The 16,225-nt window shown below is 35.6% G+C and overlaps 1 protein-coding gene across 5 annotated transcripts in view; it reads right to left on the reverse strand.

Annotated features, from left to right (window-relative positions):
- Dscam3 (Down syndrome cell adhesion molecule 3) overlaps positions 1-16,225 on the reverse strand; it is a 140,323-nt gene that overhangs the window by 120,330 nt on the left and 3,768 nt on the right. For all 5 annotated transcript variants that reach the window (XM_064117210.1, XM_064117208.1, XM_064117211.1 and 2 more), the window contains exon 2: positions 14,950-15,061. The gene's annotated coding sequence lies outside the window, so the exon portion shown is untranslated. The remainder of the gene's footprint in view (positions 1-14,949; positions 15,062-16,225) is intronic.

Consider the following 16,225-nt stretch of genomic DNA (forward strand, 5'->3'; position numbering starts at 1 on the left):
CTCACCCTCAAGTGACGCCGACTCAAATTCTCGTCCTTCAATCTAATTCAAAAAAAAAATGTGTAACTGTTCTATAATTTTTACTGAATACTGTATTGACTGGTAAATTACAAAAAAGGCATGTAATTTTTCAAGAATTTGTCCCTCCGTGTTTAGTCCTCATTTTTGACTAAAAACTTTCAGAATAATTGAAAGTTCGTTATTTCACTACGGAATCCAACACCAATCTGCACCTTCAGGGCTCTGACCTCCGATATCGGCGAGTAGTCCTTATATGCCTTGTCCTCGATGGCGGTGGGGGAGTAGAAGAGAGGGGGTCAGCCAATCTAGTGTTTAATTCATCAGCTGGTCCTCAAACAACCGGGAGGATAGTCCTCCACACAGGGTTCACTTGATATCCTCTGCTCCTGTTAAGGTTATAAATATTTTTCCGGATCTCTAGGCCTTCCCGATAGTTCCTTTCAAAATATCCTCGAGACATCTTCAACATTCTAGTTTGATCATATTGCATCATGTGTCCGATGTCCGTCCAGTGTTCAGCCAGAGCTGCACAAGCCATGGCTGAACACTGGACTGTTCAAAGTGACTTGAATTTTCGTTTTCCCCGAAGACAAAATTCACTCGTTCCACAATTTTTATATTTTCGGATTAAGGAAAAGGTTTTACCATTAAATTATCGTGGGGGGCTTTCCTTCGTAATTTTTTATTACTGAGCCTTTCCAAAGGGTTTTCCTGAAAACACATCGGGTGACCAGACATAGTCAAGACAAAATTTCTTTGTACATCTTCAGGGGGTGCGAAATTTATTATCTCATCTGAGTAGAAGTGAACTGGGGCCTCACTAGCAGTTTGGTTAATAGTCTCTTGTAAGATTTCATAGTGTACAGGGTCTTCTTAACTAGTAGAGTCCAACTGTTATATTAAAGTTCAGTATCATAATTATTTACAGTGTGTTCTCATTTATTTTGTTCCTCATATCCCAACAGTGACAAAAAATAATAATAATAATAGTAATAATAATAATATAATAATAATAATAGTATAATAATAATAGTAATAATAATTTTTGCCGGATGCCCACTTACTTCAGAGAAATATTTAATTTTTCAATATTGTATCTCGAGTCAAGTCGTTAGCAGGCGATGTTTATTAGGTTTAAGTTACGTTAATTATACTGTTACAGAATTTTGCGAGCTTGCAGGATAAAATTAACGTCTATATTCGGCGAAAATGGTAGCGTAAGAACGAGTGACTCGCTGCAACGCTCAATTACCTGACTGTCTTACACTCACTTAACCTTTACCCCGACCTACCACCTCGGCTAACTGCGCATGGATCGGCGATCAGCGGCAAGATGAACCGATAATGCATTTAATTATTACCACACGATTAAGACCTCTTATCATAATTGTATTTCACTTGAGAATTTCAATGCCTGACGACATATTCAAGCCAAATGAAATTAAAATTTATAAAGACAGAAAGGAGAGGGTTCCTCAGTCGGGAATCGAACCAGAATCTCTCAGTTCTCCTTCAACGAATCTTCTCCTAACGCTTTACGTTATCCAAATATGTTCACAGAGTAATAAATCAGTGTGAGTTTTCTGGGACATGAATTAATATTGAATTAAGAACGGACGTTGTATGCGACGTTCTATAGTACCGTAAAATCCTAATACCCTCATTCCACACCGAAAATGATGTGAACATAACTGTAATCGAAGGGTGTTAATTCCCCCAATTTTTTCAGGACAAAATATTTGAAAATTAACAACAAAATATGTGTCTGTTGAATTTCGGTTTTCCCAGGAGACAAAATTCACTGGTTCCAGAGTTTTTATATTTTCGGATTAAGGAAATAGTTTTACAACTAAATTATCGTGAGGGCCTTCCCTTTGGGACTTTTTATTACTGAGCCTTTCTAAAGGGTTTTCCCCAAAACACATCTGATGACCAGACATGGTCAAGACAAAATTTCTCTGTACAGTTTCAGGGAGTGCGGAATTTATTATCCCATCTCAGTAGAAGTGAACCGGGGCCTCACTAGCGGCCTTACTAGCGGCTTGGTTATTAGTCTCTTGTAAGATTTCGTAGTGTACAGTGCCTTCTTAACTAGTAGAGTCCAAGTCCTATTTATAAAAGCAGAAGCACATAAATGAAGTTCGCCCGAGTCGAAATCGCGTAAGGTCCTTCCCATTGGCCGATTAAATGAATGAAGTTTCGCATTAGTCGAAAAGGCGAAAACGTTCGTGTTCCTAAAAGCATCCATTGTGGATCGAGTCACCTCTCTGATCATATTTATAACAAACGACTTTCATATTCGTTCTTTTACGGTGTGATCGTCCTTCATCAGTCTATGAAAGCACAAGCACATAAATTAAATTAAATTAACCGCAGAAGTCATCGACTAACTTCATGTGTAAGACTTTCTCCTAATTGGTCAATGTGTTTGAGGCGGGAAATCAAAATAGGGCGCGCGAAGCGCGCATTCGATCTCGTGTTATATTAAAGTTCAGTATCATAATTATTCAAAGTGTATTTTTATTTATTTTGTTCCCCATATCTTAACAATGTCAAATTCAGACATAATTTTTTATCATCAATGTATTGATTTTTCCAGCCCAGGAATTTTCTACCTGAACCACTTCACCCCCACCCCTTCCGCTGCTTTCAGCAATTATCTTCTTTCGCGGAAAACTCTAGGGAATAAATGTGAAAAGGAGAGAGATTTTCCTCGACATTTTCATGAGCGAATAACGCGATTGCAATCGGACGGTCCGTCCACGCCTCGACGAATTCAACGGCTATTTAAATTCATGGAGTACCGACTCTGATCTTCACCGACGACTCCCTCTCTCTCTCTCTCTCCTCTTCCTCCCTCTCTTTCAAACTCCAGTAGAATAGCAATGAAAATAACATAACCTCCACCCTTCAACATTTGTCTCTCTTCCACTATCTCGTGAAACCTCATTTTCTCTCTTCAATTTTATTGTTCCTCCCTTTGACTTTCATCTTTGTCTCTACATCAGAAAAGATTGCTGTACATTTCTCATCCCTATCTGTGAGTCCATCATTGGAATTCTCATTTCTGTGACTGAAAATTCCTAATTAGACAAAAAAAAGGAATTAATTTTTTCTCTGCACTGGAGCTAGGAATATTCAGGTTCAGTGAAGCACTGGGTGAATTAATTTGATTGAGAGAGAACCAGACATATCATGGAATTACGCGGTTATTCATTGGACGATTGGAGAAAATGCGGAAGGGTTAACAGGGGAGGATGGATCAGAACTAATGGTAGAGTAGGAAAAATGCCGAAACGGACGATTTCACGGTTCGTATAGGGACGCCATATATCTACGGGAGGTCTCCCAGAGTATGTATTGTATGTATATTGGATTATGCTGGCACCAGGGGATGAGGAGTGCAAAACTCTTGAAGATTGCATGCACGATGTACTGACGGTGCAGTAGTTCTCCGAGGGATGGAGATAGACTTTTTAATTCACTGGATTTTCTCAAAGTCAGGGATACAAAACCAAATGTCTGGATTTCACAAATTTTTGGGAATATTTTTCGGAGCCTCAAGGACCTCCAATAATTTTATTTCTTTGTTTCAAATATTAATTAAAACCCTTGACCATTTTGTACCCGGGAATTCGAAAAAATTTTGGTTTGATTGGAAATTTGTCAGGCAATCATTTGGTATTTAATCAGTAATTAGGATGAAATGCAATAAAATTAAACATTTAATCCGCTTAATTATATAACCAGAGAACCCCGTGATCCATAAAATATCACATAATATACTGAATTCCGCCAGACGATAAATCAATTTTCTAAAATCGATTGGAATGTGAATAAGAAAACGAGAGACGTGTAGAACAGAGTGAATCGATTGTCAAGTGACAATGTTATCATAGCAGCTCTACCGACAGGCAAAATACTATATAACAATTCCTGCAACGTACATTATATAACAATTCCCGAACGGAGACTTCTTGGAAGGCATTTGAATTAATAAATTAACAAATATTTTATCTTTCGGAAATTTTAATACGACGAGTTTAATACTGATCCAATTCCAGATGAATAAATCGAGATCATCCAATGGTCCTAATGCATCTGAAGGACATTAATCCTAGATCTCAGTGCCCGGGGTAAAGAGCACATTTTTTGCTGTGACCCGGAACAGAGACCACCGAAAGTGGCGCAGAAAGTCGGGTATAGCAGACAGATTTTGGGAGAGAGAAAGAGAGAGCAAATCTAACTTATGATTATCAGAACGCAATAGAATTAAATATTATATATAGAATATATAATATATTATTAAATAAACAATGGAACCAACGGAAAAGAGTATATATAGTTTATAGAATGAGAAAGGAAAGGTAGAAGGAGGTGGAAAACACAGAATGTAACAACACAGAAAATAAAATTATTATTATTATTATTATTATTATTATTATTATTATTATTATCATTATTATTATTATTATTAAATAAACATGTGATAGATATACCAAATGTAATGGGGTGGACTGTGAATATAAAGAGGAAAAACAGAGGGAAATGGAGAGTGAGCCGATGGAAAAGAAAGAAAACATTTGCAACATCAAAGAAATAAACTGAATATCGAATAATATATTATTAAAATTATATATTGTTCTCTGTAGAATATATAATATATTATCATAGGATATATTATTATCGTGGAGACGGAGAGAAAAGTCTGAAATATTACTGTGCCGAGCTAGAATACTGGAATGTGTTTAACTTACACATAAACATTGCTATCAATACCGTAAATTTTGTTATTAATGATATGTGGTTGGGTAAAATTTACTAAACAGCATTATAAAATTTTAATGAAAAATTGATAGAAATCTTTTGAAAATTCCTATCTAAGAGAGTTCATTTTTTTGGGCCTTATTTCATTTTTTACTGTGCCACACAGCAATTTTTCGGTACCTCATTATGATTGGTGAACGATGAGCGCCGAACGTAACCGATTATTACCGACGTTGGACTTCGTCGTGGAAAATGTTGGATCAGACTCTGAATTTTTACGAGGTCAATATGGAAGTTTTCCTAAGCCGATAAAGAAATTTTTCTAATCGGTATTGTAATATTCCTCAGGTTTGCAGTTTGCGTCGAGATCGTAAGGAACCACAGTAATTTTTACCGGAATCACAGTAGTAAAATTCTCATATTTTTCTCTCCGTAGAGAACATTTCTTTGTGTCCAATAATTTATAATATTTGGAACAAATATTATAAATATATTATATATTATATTATAAATTTGGAACAAATATTGTAAATTATTGGATTATGGATTGTCTCAATAAAATCAAAACGATTTAACTATCAACTTTAATTATTTATTATCGCACGCAGAAGGTATATCTTTCTGGTATGATGTCTCCAGATCAACTGACTCTCAATGACCAAAGATTTCCCACTCTAGACCCATTTGACAAAAGGCCCTTGTTAATTCATTCCTTTCTGTTTCTTCTCTGGTTCTATTTATTAAAACCATTATAAACATTTCGGTACTGTGCGGAGAAAAACTATGAAAACTATAACATACTGAGATGGACTAAAAACAGCTATAGACAGACGATTCATTGTCTTCCACACATATCAAGCACTCTCAACATAAACATTCCGTAAATAATTATTAGCAAAACAGAAAATCTATTAGTGCACTTAAATTTTTATTCCAAATTTTTGAGGACTTTATACTGCCATTGGTCTCTCGTTCGCTATGAACATATCCCAGGGAATAATCACCTCCCAATGTTAATCCTCGCGGTCCTCACTAATCCTCACTAGGATTTCATCCCGCTATAATTCCCGTGGCTCCTCCCTTCCTTCTCTACGTTATCGCTGTCTCACTCTTTATCTCATTTGATGCCCTCAACACTCTACAAATTGTGAGTTTAATGCATTTACTCTTTTGATTCATTTCAGTTCCACTAATTAGATTTTTTCGGAAAATTTCAGCGAATTCAGAATATCCGACTGTTCGGGCTATTTCATCTCTATTGAAATGGCTTTCTATATTTGGAATCGAACTTCAGAGCCTTTCCATCACGACCAGTGTTAATCACTTTAAAAATTAATGCACAGAAAATTACAGGATTAACAAGTTCGCTCATCGAATGGACTTCGAAATTAATTATCATAATTCTCTAAATCATATGTGAATATGTACATAAATTTTCGATGTACAGAATGTATGAAATATACTATATACTATATACTTAAGTTCAAAATTAACAATTTTAATTGTGATAAAATTTTTATTATTAATAATAAATTTTACTATTGAAAATGTGGATGTAAAATATATAGCTCGAGGTCATGGTGATGTTGGAGCAAGTGAAATACCGATTTTCTTGATCATGTGATTTTTAATAAGACAGTGATCACGACGTGACCTGTCTGGTGACAAATACCGAGGGAATATTTAATAATAATCGAAAATGGAGGCTCTTCCTGTACCAAAATCATCGATGAAATATTAATCAAATGAAGTAATTACTCTCCCACAACGCCACCCACTCTAATTACTGATGGAGATTCGCTTCCATTATCGATAATGATAAAATCTTGCTCGTTCGATAATGGAATCTTTATTGCCATCCATCAACTTTAGCTGGAGGAAAATATCCACCTTAAACCACACACAATATACGGTCCAACCCTTTATTTCGGTGACCTCCTCTATCGACCTCTGCCCGTCATTCCTCAACCCCACGATTAATCGCGCTAATTAATTTCCAGACGGTCCTCGTCGATCTGGCACACTTTCGTGATTAGAAGCGATAGAAAAAAGTCGGGGAAAAACGCTAGTGGGAAATCTACTAGACTATACATAACACTATTCTATGAATAGAATGGAATGAGCGAAATTTTGATGGGGTTTAATGAATTAACATTGAAATAATTATGTCGGCGTATGAATCATCGAAGTTAAAACATATTTGAGTTAATTTACAATGCACTTTCAATTTTTTTTTTGAGGTCTCCGTTGCGAGTTCCGGAAATTTGAATTTTATCGCAATTTCTCTCAAATTCTATGAAAGAAAAAAATTTTGACATTAGAAATACAGAATTTGGGGGAAAAAGCAAACAGGATTAAATTTTCACTGCATTTTTCTTTTAAAACCAGAAATTTAAGGTACATTTTTCCTTAAATTTAGAAAAATTTAGAAAAGTATTAAATTGAGGAGTCAAATAAATTAGATTATTTTTTTCATCCCAATTTCGACCAATCAAATGGTGGCATTTCCCGTCACGTGGTACAAGTAAGAGAGTTTTACTTCGGATATTTTTCGGATATTTCCCTGTTTGTTGCTAAGCAATGAAAATATCCGATAAACAATTTGTACGCGTTTCAAACCCCAAAACTGTCATTACAAAAAATCAAGTTCAAAGACTTTACCTCGACATGAGCAGATTTGGAGGAGAATTCTTGGAGATTATTGATCAAAAAATTAAAAATAATGTTCCTAATAATACAGTGAAGACAAAAGCCACAATTTGGAAACAATTCTCTGTATTTTGTGCAGACAGAAAATCTACACTGAAGAAGCCACAACTACGAGTGAAAAACCATACTATATGACGTGAAATGCCACACATTTAATTGTTTGAAATTGGAATGAAAAAAATAATCCAGCCAAATACCCCTCGACCTTCAAAATTAATCGGATATTTCCCTTCAGTTTCCCTGCGTAGCACCGATCGGGATAAGATTCGCAGAAAAACCCTCGCGCTTCGCGCTCGGGTTTTTTAACCTGCGAACCTTATCCCTCTCGTTGCTACGCAACGAAACTCTCGGGAAATATCCGATAATTTTGAAGGTCTTGGGGTATTACTACTGAGAATTTTTATATGAATGCGGGGTAAATTTCTCGAGTTTCACTGAATTTTTAGATTTTTGTAAACCTACACAGCGAGAAATATTCCGTAAAAATTACGGAACTTGCAGTTCACTCACCGATTGCGGAATGGACTGGTAAATTTTACGAGACAGTATCGTAATTTTTCACAGTTGATTAAGCCAAAACTTATGGAATTGTCAGGAAAAATTTCGTGGCATTTCCGTAAAATTTCCGACGACCGCATTTCGCTCCAAAATTACGGAAAAGATACGGAATTTTTCGTGAATATTTTTCTCCATGTAAATTATAATTTTTATTATCTTGAGAATAAAACCACTTAAAAATGCTGAGTATAGAAATAAACCAAAGTTTCAAAACACTGTAAAGAGTAAATTTCCCTGCAGTAAAAATTTATACCCAATTTTACTCAATTGTTTTCTTCTTATCTTCCCACGTAGCCGATTACGCTGAGGAATTACATACACAAATTAACTTATATTCAACTGTTTGATCCCAAAAGTTCATAACAAACGAAATTTTCAATATTCAATCAAAGTTTTTTGCCCGGATAAGCCACCGAAAAATTGATAAAAACTCATCGTTCCAAAAATTTATTAATTACTCTGTTGAATAATCATTTCACTAACAATTATCAGTAATAATTTGAAATGTCGAAATGTATCAAAAATTGACAAGTTATTTATAATCCCAGCAACTGAATTCTGCCTAAAACAGAGATTTGCATATATTTTTCACTTTTGCAATTTTTATTTAGAGAATCTGACTGAAGATTTCGCTCAGATGGATTTTACTGCTTAAATGTTGACATCATTAGTACATCTTTGAATTTTTTTTCTCGTTTCTATCGCTCTTTCCACTCCTCAGTTCCTACTTTCACTCATCTTGCACCCCTACCTGCTACCACCCCAAGTTGCTTTGCTTCCTACTTCAATTTGCCCTTTAAACTCGCGTCGACATACTCGAGAAGGAAATTAGATTTCCCGGCAAAACATCACCAACTTTACCTTCCCCTCTCGCCCCGTCTCGCTGCCACCCCCTCACCACGAAGACTTCTGGTGAGGTTGCATACTCCTTTGAAATGTTTTACTTTACTCCAAGATCCTTTTTATTCCATCACGTTGAGTAAAGAATTTTATTCCAATTTTACCGTGTGAGAGAATACCTGAATAATCTCAAAGTGAGATGATTGAATAATTTCCTTACACCCAAAAATAACAAAACATGAGGAAAAATTGGTGGTTTGAAGTATATTTACATACTCCAAGTTGACGTATATAAATATTTGTGGAAGACATGTGGAATTTGTTGGTATTTTTTTAATTTACTCGCTAACGTCAGGTTTTTTATCAGCAAAGGAGAGCATTTTTGGTAACAATTATCAATTTTCCTTTCGTATGGTAAACACGTTGTTTCGGAATTGTTTGTACTTAAAAATAAAATATTAGTTTTTGTTCGTGAAGTAATGTATGAAGTAATAGGACATGATGTTGTAGTTAATGGAATTGTCTTTGTTGCCTTATAATAATGAATATCGCACTCATGACAAATTTTACTCTTTCGATATAATAATTTTTATGTAGATTTCGATATAACATTCTGGGTTTGGGTAGGAAATTTTATTGTTTTGGAATATTAAAGATCATCATCGCGCTGGTAGAATAGAAACGACAGAACCATTGGCGATTATCGAAATTTTCTATACCAGCAGATTAAAATTTGTTGGTTGATAATTTTTATTTTGAAATAGATAACAATTATTAGACTCAAGAGGTAAAATTTGAGATGAATGGGATATTATTTCTCCTCACGAGGACAATACTTCTTGAAGAAAAATGGATATATTTTTTAAATACGTGCAGAGCAAAGGTGTTTTCGGTCGAGTTTGGGTCACAAATATTATTTCTTGTAATTTTTCACAGACGATTCAGATAAAAATTAGGGAATTTGCAGAAAAGATATGTCATTCTTATTGAATATTCTCCTCCCTGCAGTCCGTCAACACAATTATTATTTTTCTCTCTCACTAAGACGATATTTCTTGGAGAACAATAAAAATATTTCTGAAAAATTCCTTCGAACAGTCTTCTTCAGTTGAGTGACGAACAATATTTCTTGTTATTCAGACCAGACAGGATTTTATGGCCGCACAGCGGCCGTAACCCACTGCTTCACGGACTGAGTCACAAGAAGTTACTTGTCATCATAGAATTCAAGTGAAAATTGTGATGACATTTCCAGATATTCAGTTAAAAACTACTCTACGTCACACGTGTGAAACAGGAGAAATATTGACGAGTTCAATTGTCCATCTCCAGGTGAGAAATGTCCATCCTGACGTTGGAAACAAGGTACATCCAGGATTGGAGATCGAGCCTGGAAGACTCAGCATGGAAGCAATCTTGACTCTATCGTTGAATCCCCTATCTATCTAATTAGAGCTGTACATGGTCTTTCGAATCACCATCCAATCTTGAAATAGTCTTGCTCTTCTAGGCTGGAGGACTCAGGATAGAATGGAGCTTGATTTCAAATATCTAGGGTATTTTTAATGGATTAAGAGATTAAATTGAATGCTGCAATTGTTGATTCTGAGGGCTCCACCAGAAACTTGATGATTCGATCACATGAGGGTTCAAATCTATTGTAGCTTAGGTGGGAAATGTCCATCCGAATGATGGCAACAAGGTAGATCTAGAGTTGGAGATCGAGCCTGGGGGACTCAGTGTCAAGTCAATCTTGATTCCATCGTTGAATCCTATATTGATCCAACTCGAGTCGTTTAGGTTCCCAAGAATCTCAATCCAATCGTGAAATAGTCTCGTTCTTCCAGGCTGGAAGGCCCAGGAAAGAATAGATCTTGAAGATCGAGCCTGGAAGACCCAGCGTGGAGGCAATCTTGATTCTATCGTTGAATCCCCTATCGATCCAGTTTGAGCTGTATATGCTCTTTCGAATCTCCATCCAATCTTGAAACAGTCTTGTTTTTCCAGGCTGGAAGGTCCAGGATAGAATGGGACTTGATTTCATTGTCGAATCCAAGACTCATTCAAACTCAGACATAAATGTTCCATTCAGTCCATATAATTATTAGGTTCATAAATAACGCACCTAACTATACCCAATTATATCCCACTAAAATACTTGAAGAAGTTATCAATGCTAATGAATTGTTGGGGAATTATCGGGCGATTTGAAGGGTTAATCGAGGATTGAAGGTGAATCCTCGATCGACCCTGCAAATTCCAGCCTGAATACTTAGTAAGTTTTCGAAGTTGATCCAATCTCGGTTCAATCTTGAGAATCTACACAGAGAGAAAAATTCTTGAGAAATTATACATGCCTGTTCCGTAATTTGCCAGTCAACACAATATTGGGTAAAAATTACAGAACAGTTACGTATTTTTTCTCACGGAAAGACATTTTGGATAAAAATTAGACCTCTAGAAGGCGACACGTAGGACGAAATGATAATCAACCACTTTTTATGTCAATTATTGTTGGAAAAATTAGATTTGAGTGGCTAATTTTCGCGTTAAAACTAACATTCGCCTCCTGAAGGTCTAATTTTTACCTAAAATTTCTTTTCGTGCAGTGAACCTTCAGGAAAAAATTCAAAAACTTCCAGAAAAAGTATGGAACGTTCAGTAAAAAAAACGTAATTTTTACTGAATACTGTTTTCACTCACAAAATACGGAACAGGCACATAATTTTTGCAGAATTGTTCTCTCCGCATATGCTCGACCCACAACCTCCATTCCATCCAAAGATCCTTTTTACAATAAATCCCTCCCCACAGACCATTTTTTCCCTCGCTCTAGAATTCCGAAAATCATCCCTCGCCTTCATTCCTCCCCCCATCTTCAAAAACGTCTTTTAAATGAACCTTTTCTATAGCGACACTTGAATCCCCTTCACCTACCCCTAACGAAACACCAATCAATCCTCCGAAAAATCCATCATTTTCTCTCCGGAAAAACCGCACGTCCACAGAAATGAGCGAGAGCTTTCTGGAAGGCAATCGAACGCTCCTCAACGCCCCAGTTTAATTACTCCAGTCACCCCTTCTCCAAAAACCAACTACAAAAAAAATCTCATCAACAAACAGTCGAAAAAATTTGTTATTAAAGTCCATCGAAGGCTCTCAGTATTAAGGGTATGTTTGCTTCTAAAAAATATTCTAAAAATCGAGAGGAAAAAAATATATTCTTGAGCTTTATAGACACGTGAAATTCTCTCTGAATATTCCCGATATTGCCAAGGATTCTCCCGAGATACAGTATGTGCTTCACATACACACACGTATTTCTACAGCGGATATAACTCGAGGGTTTACGATCGAGTTCGATGGAACGATGTAACAGAGAGTTACAGGAGGGAAGGCTTATTCATGGCTGGTCTCTTACACACACGGAATTGTGTCCAGTAAAATCAAGCGTTGAAATTTTATTGCTCTCGTGAAAATATACCTTTTACGAAAACATGTACAGCCGTATATATGTGGTGATGGGGTCACTTTGAATTTAAATCCTTGCGAGGAGTTTAACGATTAAATGTTTGTTTTTTTTTTTTTTTCTTATACATTTCCTTGTCAATTTTTTATGAGGAAATATGGATTCTGAGGGAGAAGCGATAACAGCCGGTTACGAGCAATGATTTTATGAAAGGATCTGATTCATTTTGAATTTCAAAGAGACTCAGTGAGAAAAATATAGGAAAAATTACCAGGATCGCGGGGTAAAGTGGATTCAGATGGGAATATCCTGTCGTAATATCCTCGATAGTTGTCAATTTCAGTTGGATTATACTGTTCGCTTTAAAAAATGGAAAACTAGGTGTGATAGTCCGCGTTTATGGGATGTGATGAGAGAAAAAGGGGTGTGGAATTGTTTTTAGATAAACAATTGAGAATTTATTGTTCAATGAAATTAGTCAGAAAAAAAGAGTGAATGTTTCGGCTTAACAAAATATTCTACTGTTTTTAATTTGTCTATTGATTTTACAAATATTATGCAATTGTTATATTATAAAAATCAAATTTTATAATAACAAATATAGACAAGTCTGTTGACAGCAATGAAAGTAGCAAGCCGAGTCAATGTTTCTTAAAATATAGTTATTGCTAAAAAATATTGAAAATTATTATTTCCCAATATATTGAGCTGAAGTGATATTTTAATTATCTGGGGCCTTCAACCCTCATTTTCAAAAAAATTCATTAACCATAAAACATAGAGTTTTATCTTTTTTTAATGTCTTCAATTGTCGACTGCTGAAAAAATTCGAAGTTTATGGCAGTGATTCTTATGAGAGTCACATTCCATCCGAGGGAAAATGGTTATCAAATTTGAGATTTTGGAAAGAATTCAGAAACTCCAATGAGGTTTCTGGGTCAGTCAGATGGAAACTTTATAACTCAACTGTATTTCTAATGGATACACATATGCTAACGAAATGACACGAAAGCTAAAACAGAATCCCCCAATTCATTAAAATTTACAATCCAATATCAATCAATGAAATCGTAATTCGATCCGAGTTTTCCACAAAATTATGAATTTCCAGTTCCAAAATATTCTGATATTCCAGTGGACGACGACGAGACAATAATTTCTGGAATTCATCACAGAAAATTCAGGCAAAAATTTTTAACCATATTTTTTATGACTCAATAATTAAATTACAAATATTTCTGTGCTAATTGAAGGAGATTAGGATTTCCTGGATTTGACGGTGAAAATTTAGACGAAAGTTTGAAGTTTTAAACTCCTGCACCTTCAATCATATCAGTCCACCATTGAAAATCACCCTCTAGTGTTCCAAAGGCTCCGTTAAATGTCTCGATCGAAGTCTGATACATTTTTCGATCAATACGTTTAATTAAAGTGTGAAAAATGAGGTTAATTAAAATGAGCGCTAATGTTGCGATGACAACCGGGAATTGTGGGTTAAAATCAAAATGAAAAATTGCTGAGTGTTGAAAATTTGAGGGACCCCGTGCGGTAAAATTTTTTTTGTATGAATTACGACGATTGCTGGTAACTGCTAGTGGTTACGGGCTGAAAATAAACGGTTTGCACGTGAGGAAGGAAGCCCATTAGCGGCCACTGGGGCCAAGTTGACTACGAGTGGTCGTTCATTCATGAACTCCTACGCCAGACACAACGTTGGCCTCTACTACTCGCAACGTACGTAGTCTACATATTTGTCGACATTACGGGCGCAGTGGATTTTTTTAGATCGTAAAAAACGTTTATATATGTGTATGTATATGTATATGTATATCAAATACATACATATATACACATATATGTAAGTAGTTTATTTCCTACATTTTTTTATTACAAAGAAGACATTAAAATTTAGGATGGAAATAATTTTTCGTCAAGTATGCGAAATATACTGTCGGAAAAGAAAGGAAATTTCGGGGACAGTTGGCTAGTAATTTTCGGAGAACTGATACTGAATACCATTTAAACATTGGACAATGATAAAATTTCAGATTTCACTGAAAATTGATTAAAATTCCAGAATTTTAAACGCCATAAAAATTAAAATTCCTCACTTCATTTTAATTCGATGGTCATTTTATGAAATGAGAATTCCTAACTTTATTTAAATTCGATTGTCAACTTATGAAAAGAGAATTTCTCGATTTATTTAAAATGACAATCAAATTTAAGTAATCGAAGTCAAATTAAATTAAATTTGTAGTAAAGCGAGATAATTTGACTGATTTATGAGTCTCGTTTTTTCATCAATAACTCCAAATCTAAGAGAGATAGCGAAATTTTTGTCAGGACATTTATTGTAGTACTCAGTTTGCTCCACAAAAAATGTCCTAATCAAAATTTCTCCATCTCTCCTAGTTTTCGAGATATTCATCGAAAACTGGTCAACAGTCAAAAGTGATTTATCTTACTTTACCACTTCTCTACTGCATTTTCATTGGAATCTTCGATTTTTATTTCATCGAATTAATTAGTGGAATTGATGGGACATGATGTGTTAAAAATGGAATTAATCAGTTGTAACTTACCCTTAGTAGAGCGCCTGTCCTTCACCGCAGCTCTCTCCAACTCCGCACTCCAATCCCAATGAACCCCAAAAAAACCCAGAGTAGGACTAAGTACTCCTCAGGCTTCGCGTGCCTATCTCCAATATTAAAAAAAAAACAGTGAAAAAGGGTTAAGGTTACGAATGAACTACGCCGACTTTACGCGATTATCCAATCGACACAAGTGAAAGTTGAGAAGGGGCTTAACAACTTCAACAAACTTTCCACAACCGGATATTCCGCGTAGCTCAACACCCTCACTATCCTCCATTTCCCTACTCTCTATCTCTCTCGCGATAGTTACCTTGATACCTTGAACTTCACCACACACAATTTAATCACCACGTGACGGAATGCGCAACAATTTCCCTGATGCAAACGTCATATTCTCTATTTTTTCACAATTAAAAAATTAATTTTCTATTTTAAATTGATGAAAGTTACCACGAAATTCAGACTAAAGGAGTCTGCATGTGGAGGTCATTATAAATGATTAGACATTGATATCGGTTAGATAAATAATTTAGTGGTGAAGGTCAAAGGCGAGATTTGGCAAGTTCACAACTAGGCAAGACTAGTTTTTCATGAATTTAGCTGAATTAAAGTAGCAGTGGAAAATCGCAAAAGCTGCTAGCAATCCCCTTTGCGAATACTTATAAGTTAATTAATGTAAATTGATCGAATTAACTAATGTGTTCATTATCTGTAAAGCATCCTAGAGTTGAAAGTACTTGGAAACTGATGAAAGATTTTTTTTTGTAATCATTAGGTCGATTCACCGGAATGAAATTCCACTTGAGACCAGTCGGTATGACATGTTCATCCTGATGATGGAAAAAGGTGGATCCAGGATGGAGATCGAGCGTGGGAGCAATCTTGAGTCCATCGTTGATCCTATTCTGGTCCAACCTGAGCCGTATATGCTCCTTCGAATTTTAATCTCATCTTGAAATAGTCTTGTTCTTCCAGGCTGGAGGGTCCAGGATAAAATGAAACTTGATTTCATTGTCGAATCCAAGAGTCATTTAAACTCAGGGGTAAATGTTCCATTCAACTCATATAATTATTAGGTTGATAAAGAACGTACCTTAATATACTCAATTATATTCCACTGAGATACTTCAAGGGGTTATCAATGATAATTAATTATTAGGGAATTATCGAGCGATTGGAAGAGTTGATCGAGGATTGTCGGTTAAGCCTGGATCGAAGCTGGAAATTTCAGGCTGGGCACTTGGTGAGTTTTCGAAGTTCATCC

This window comes from Diachasmimorpha longicaudata, chromosome 3 (assembly GCF_034640455.1).
Source record: "Diachasmimorpha longicaudata isolate KC_UGA_2023 chromosome 3, iyDiaLong2, whole genome shotgun sequence".
In the NCBI taxonomy this organism is placed as follows: domain Eukaryota; kingdom Metazoa; phylum Arthropoda; class Insecta; order Hymenoptera; family Braconidae; genus Diachasmimorpha; species Diachasmimorpha longicaudata.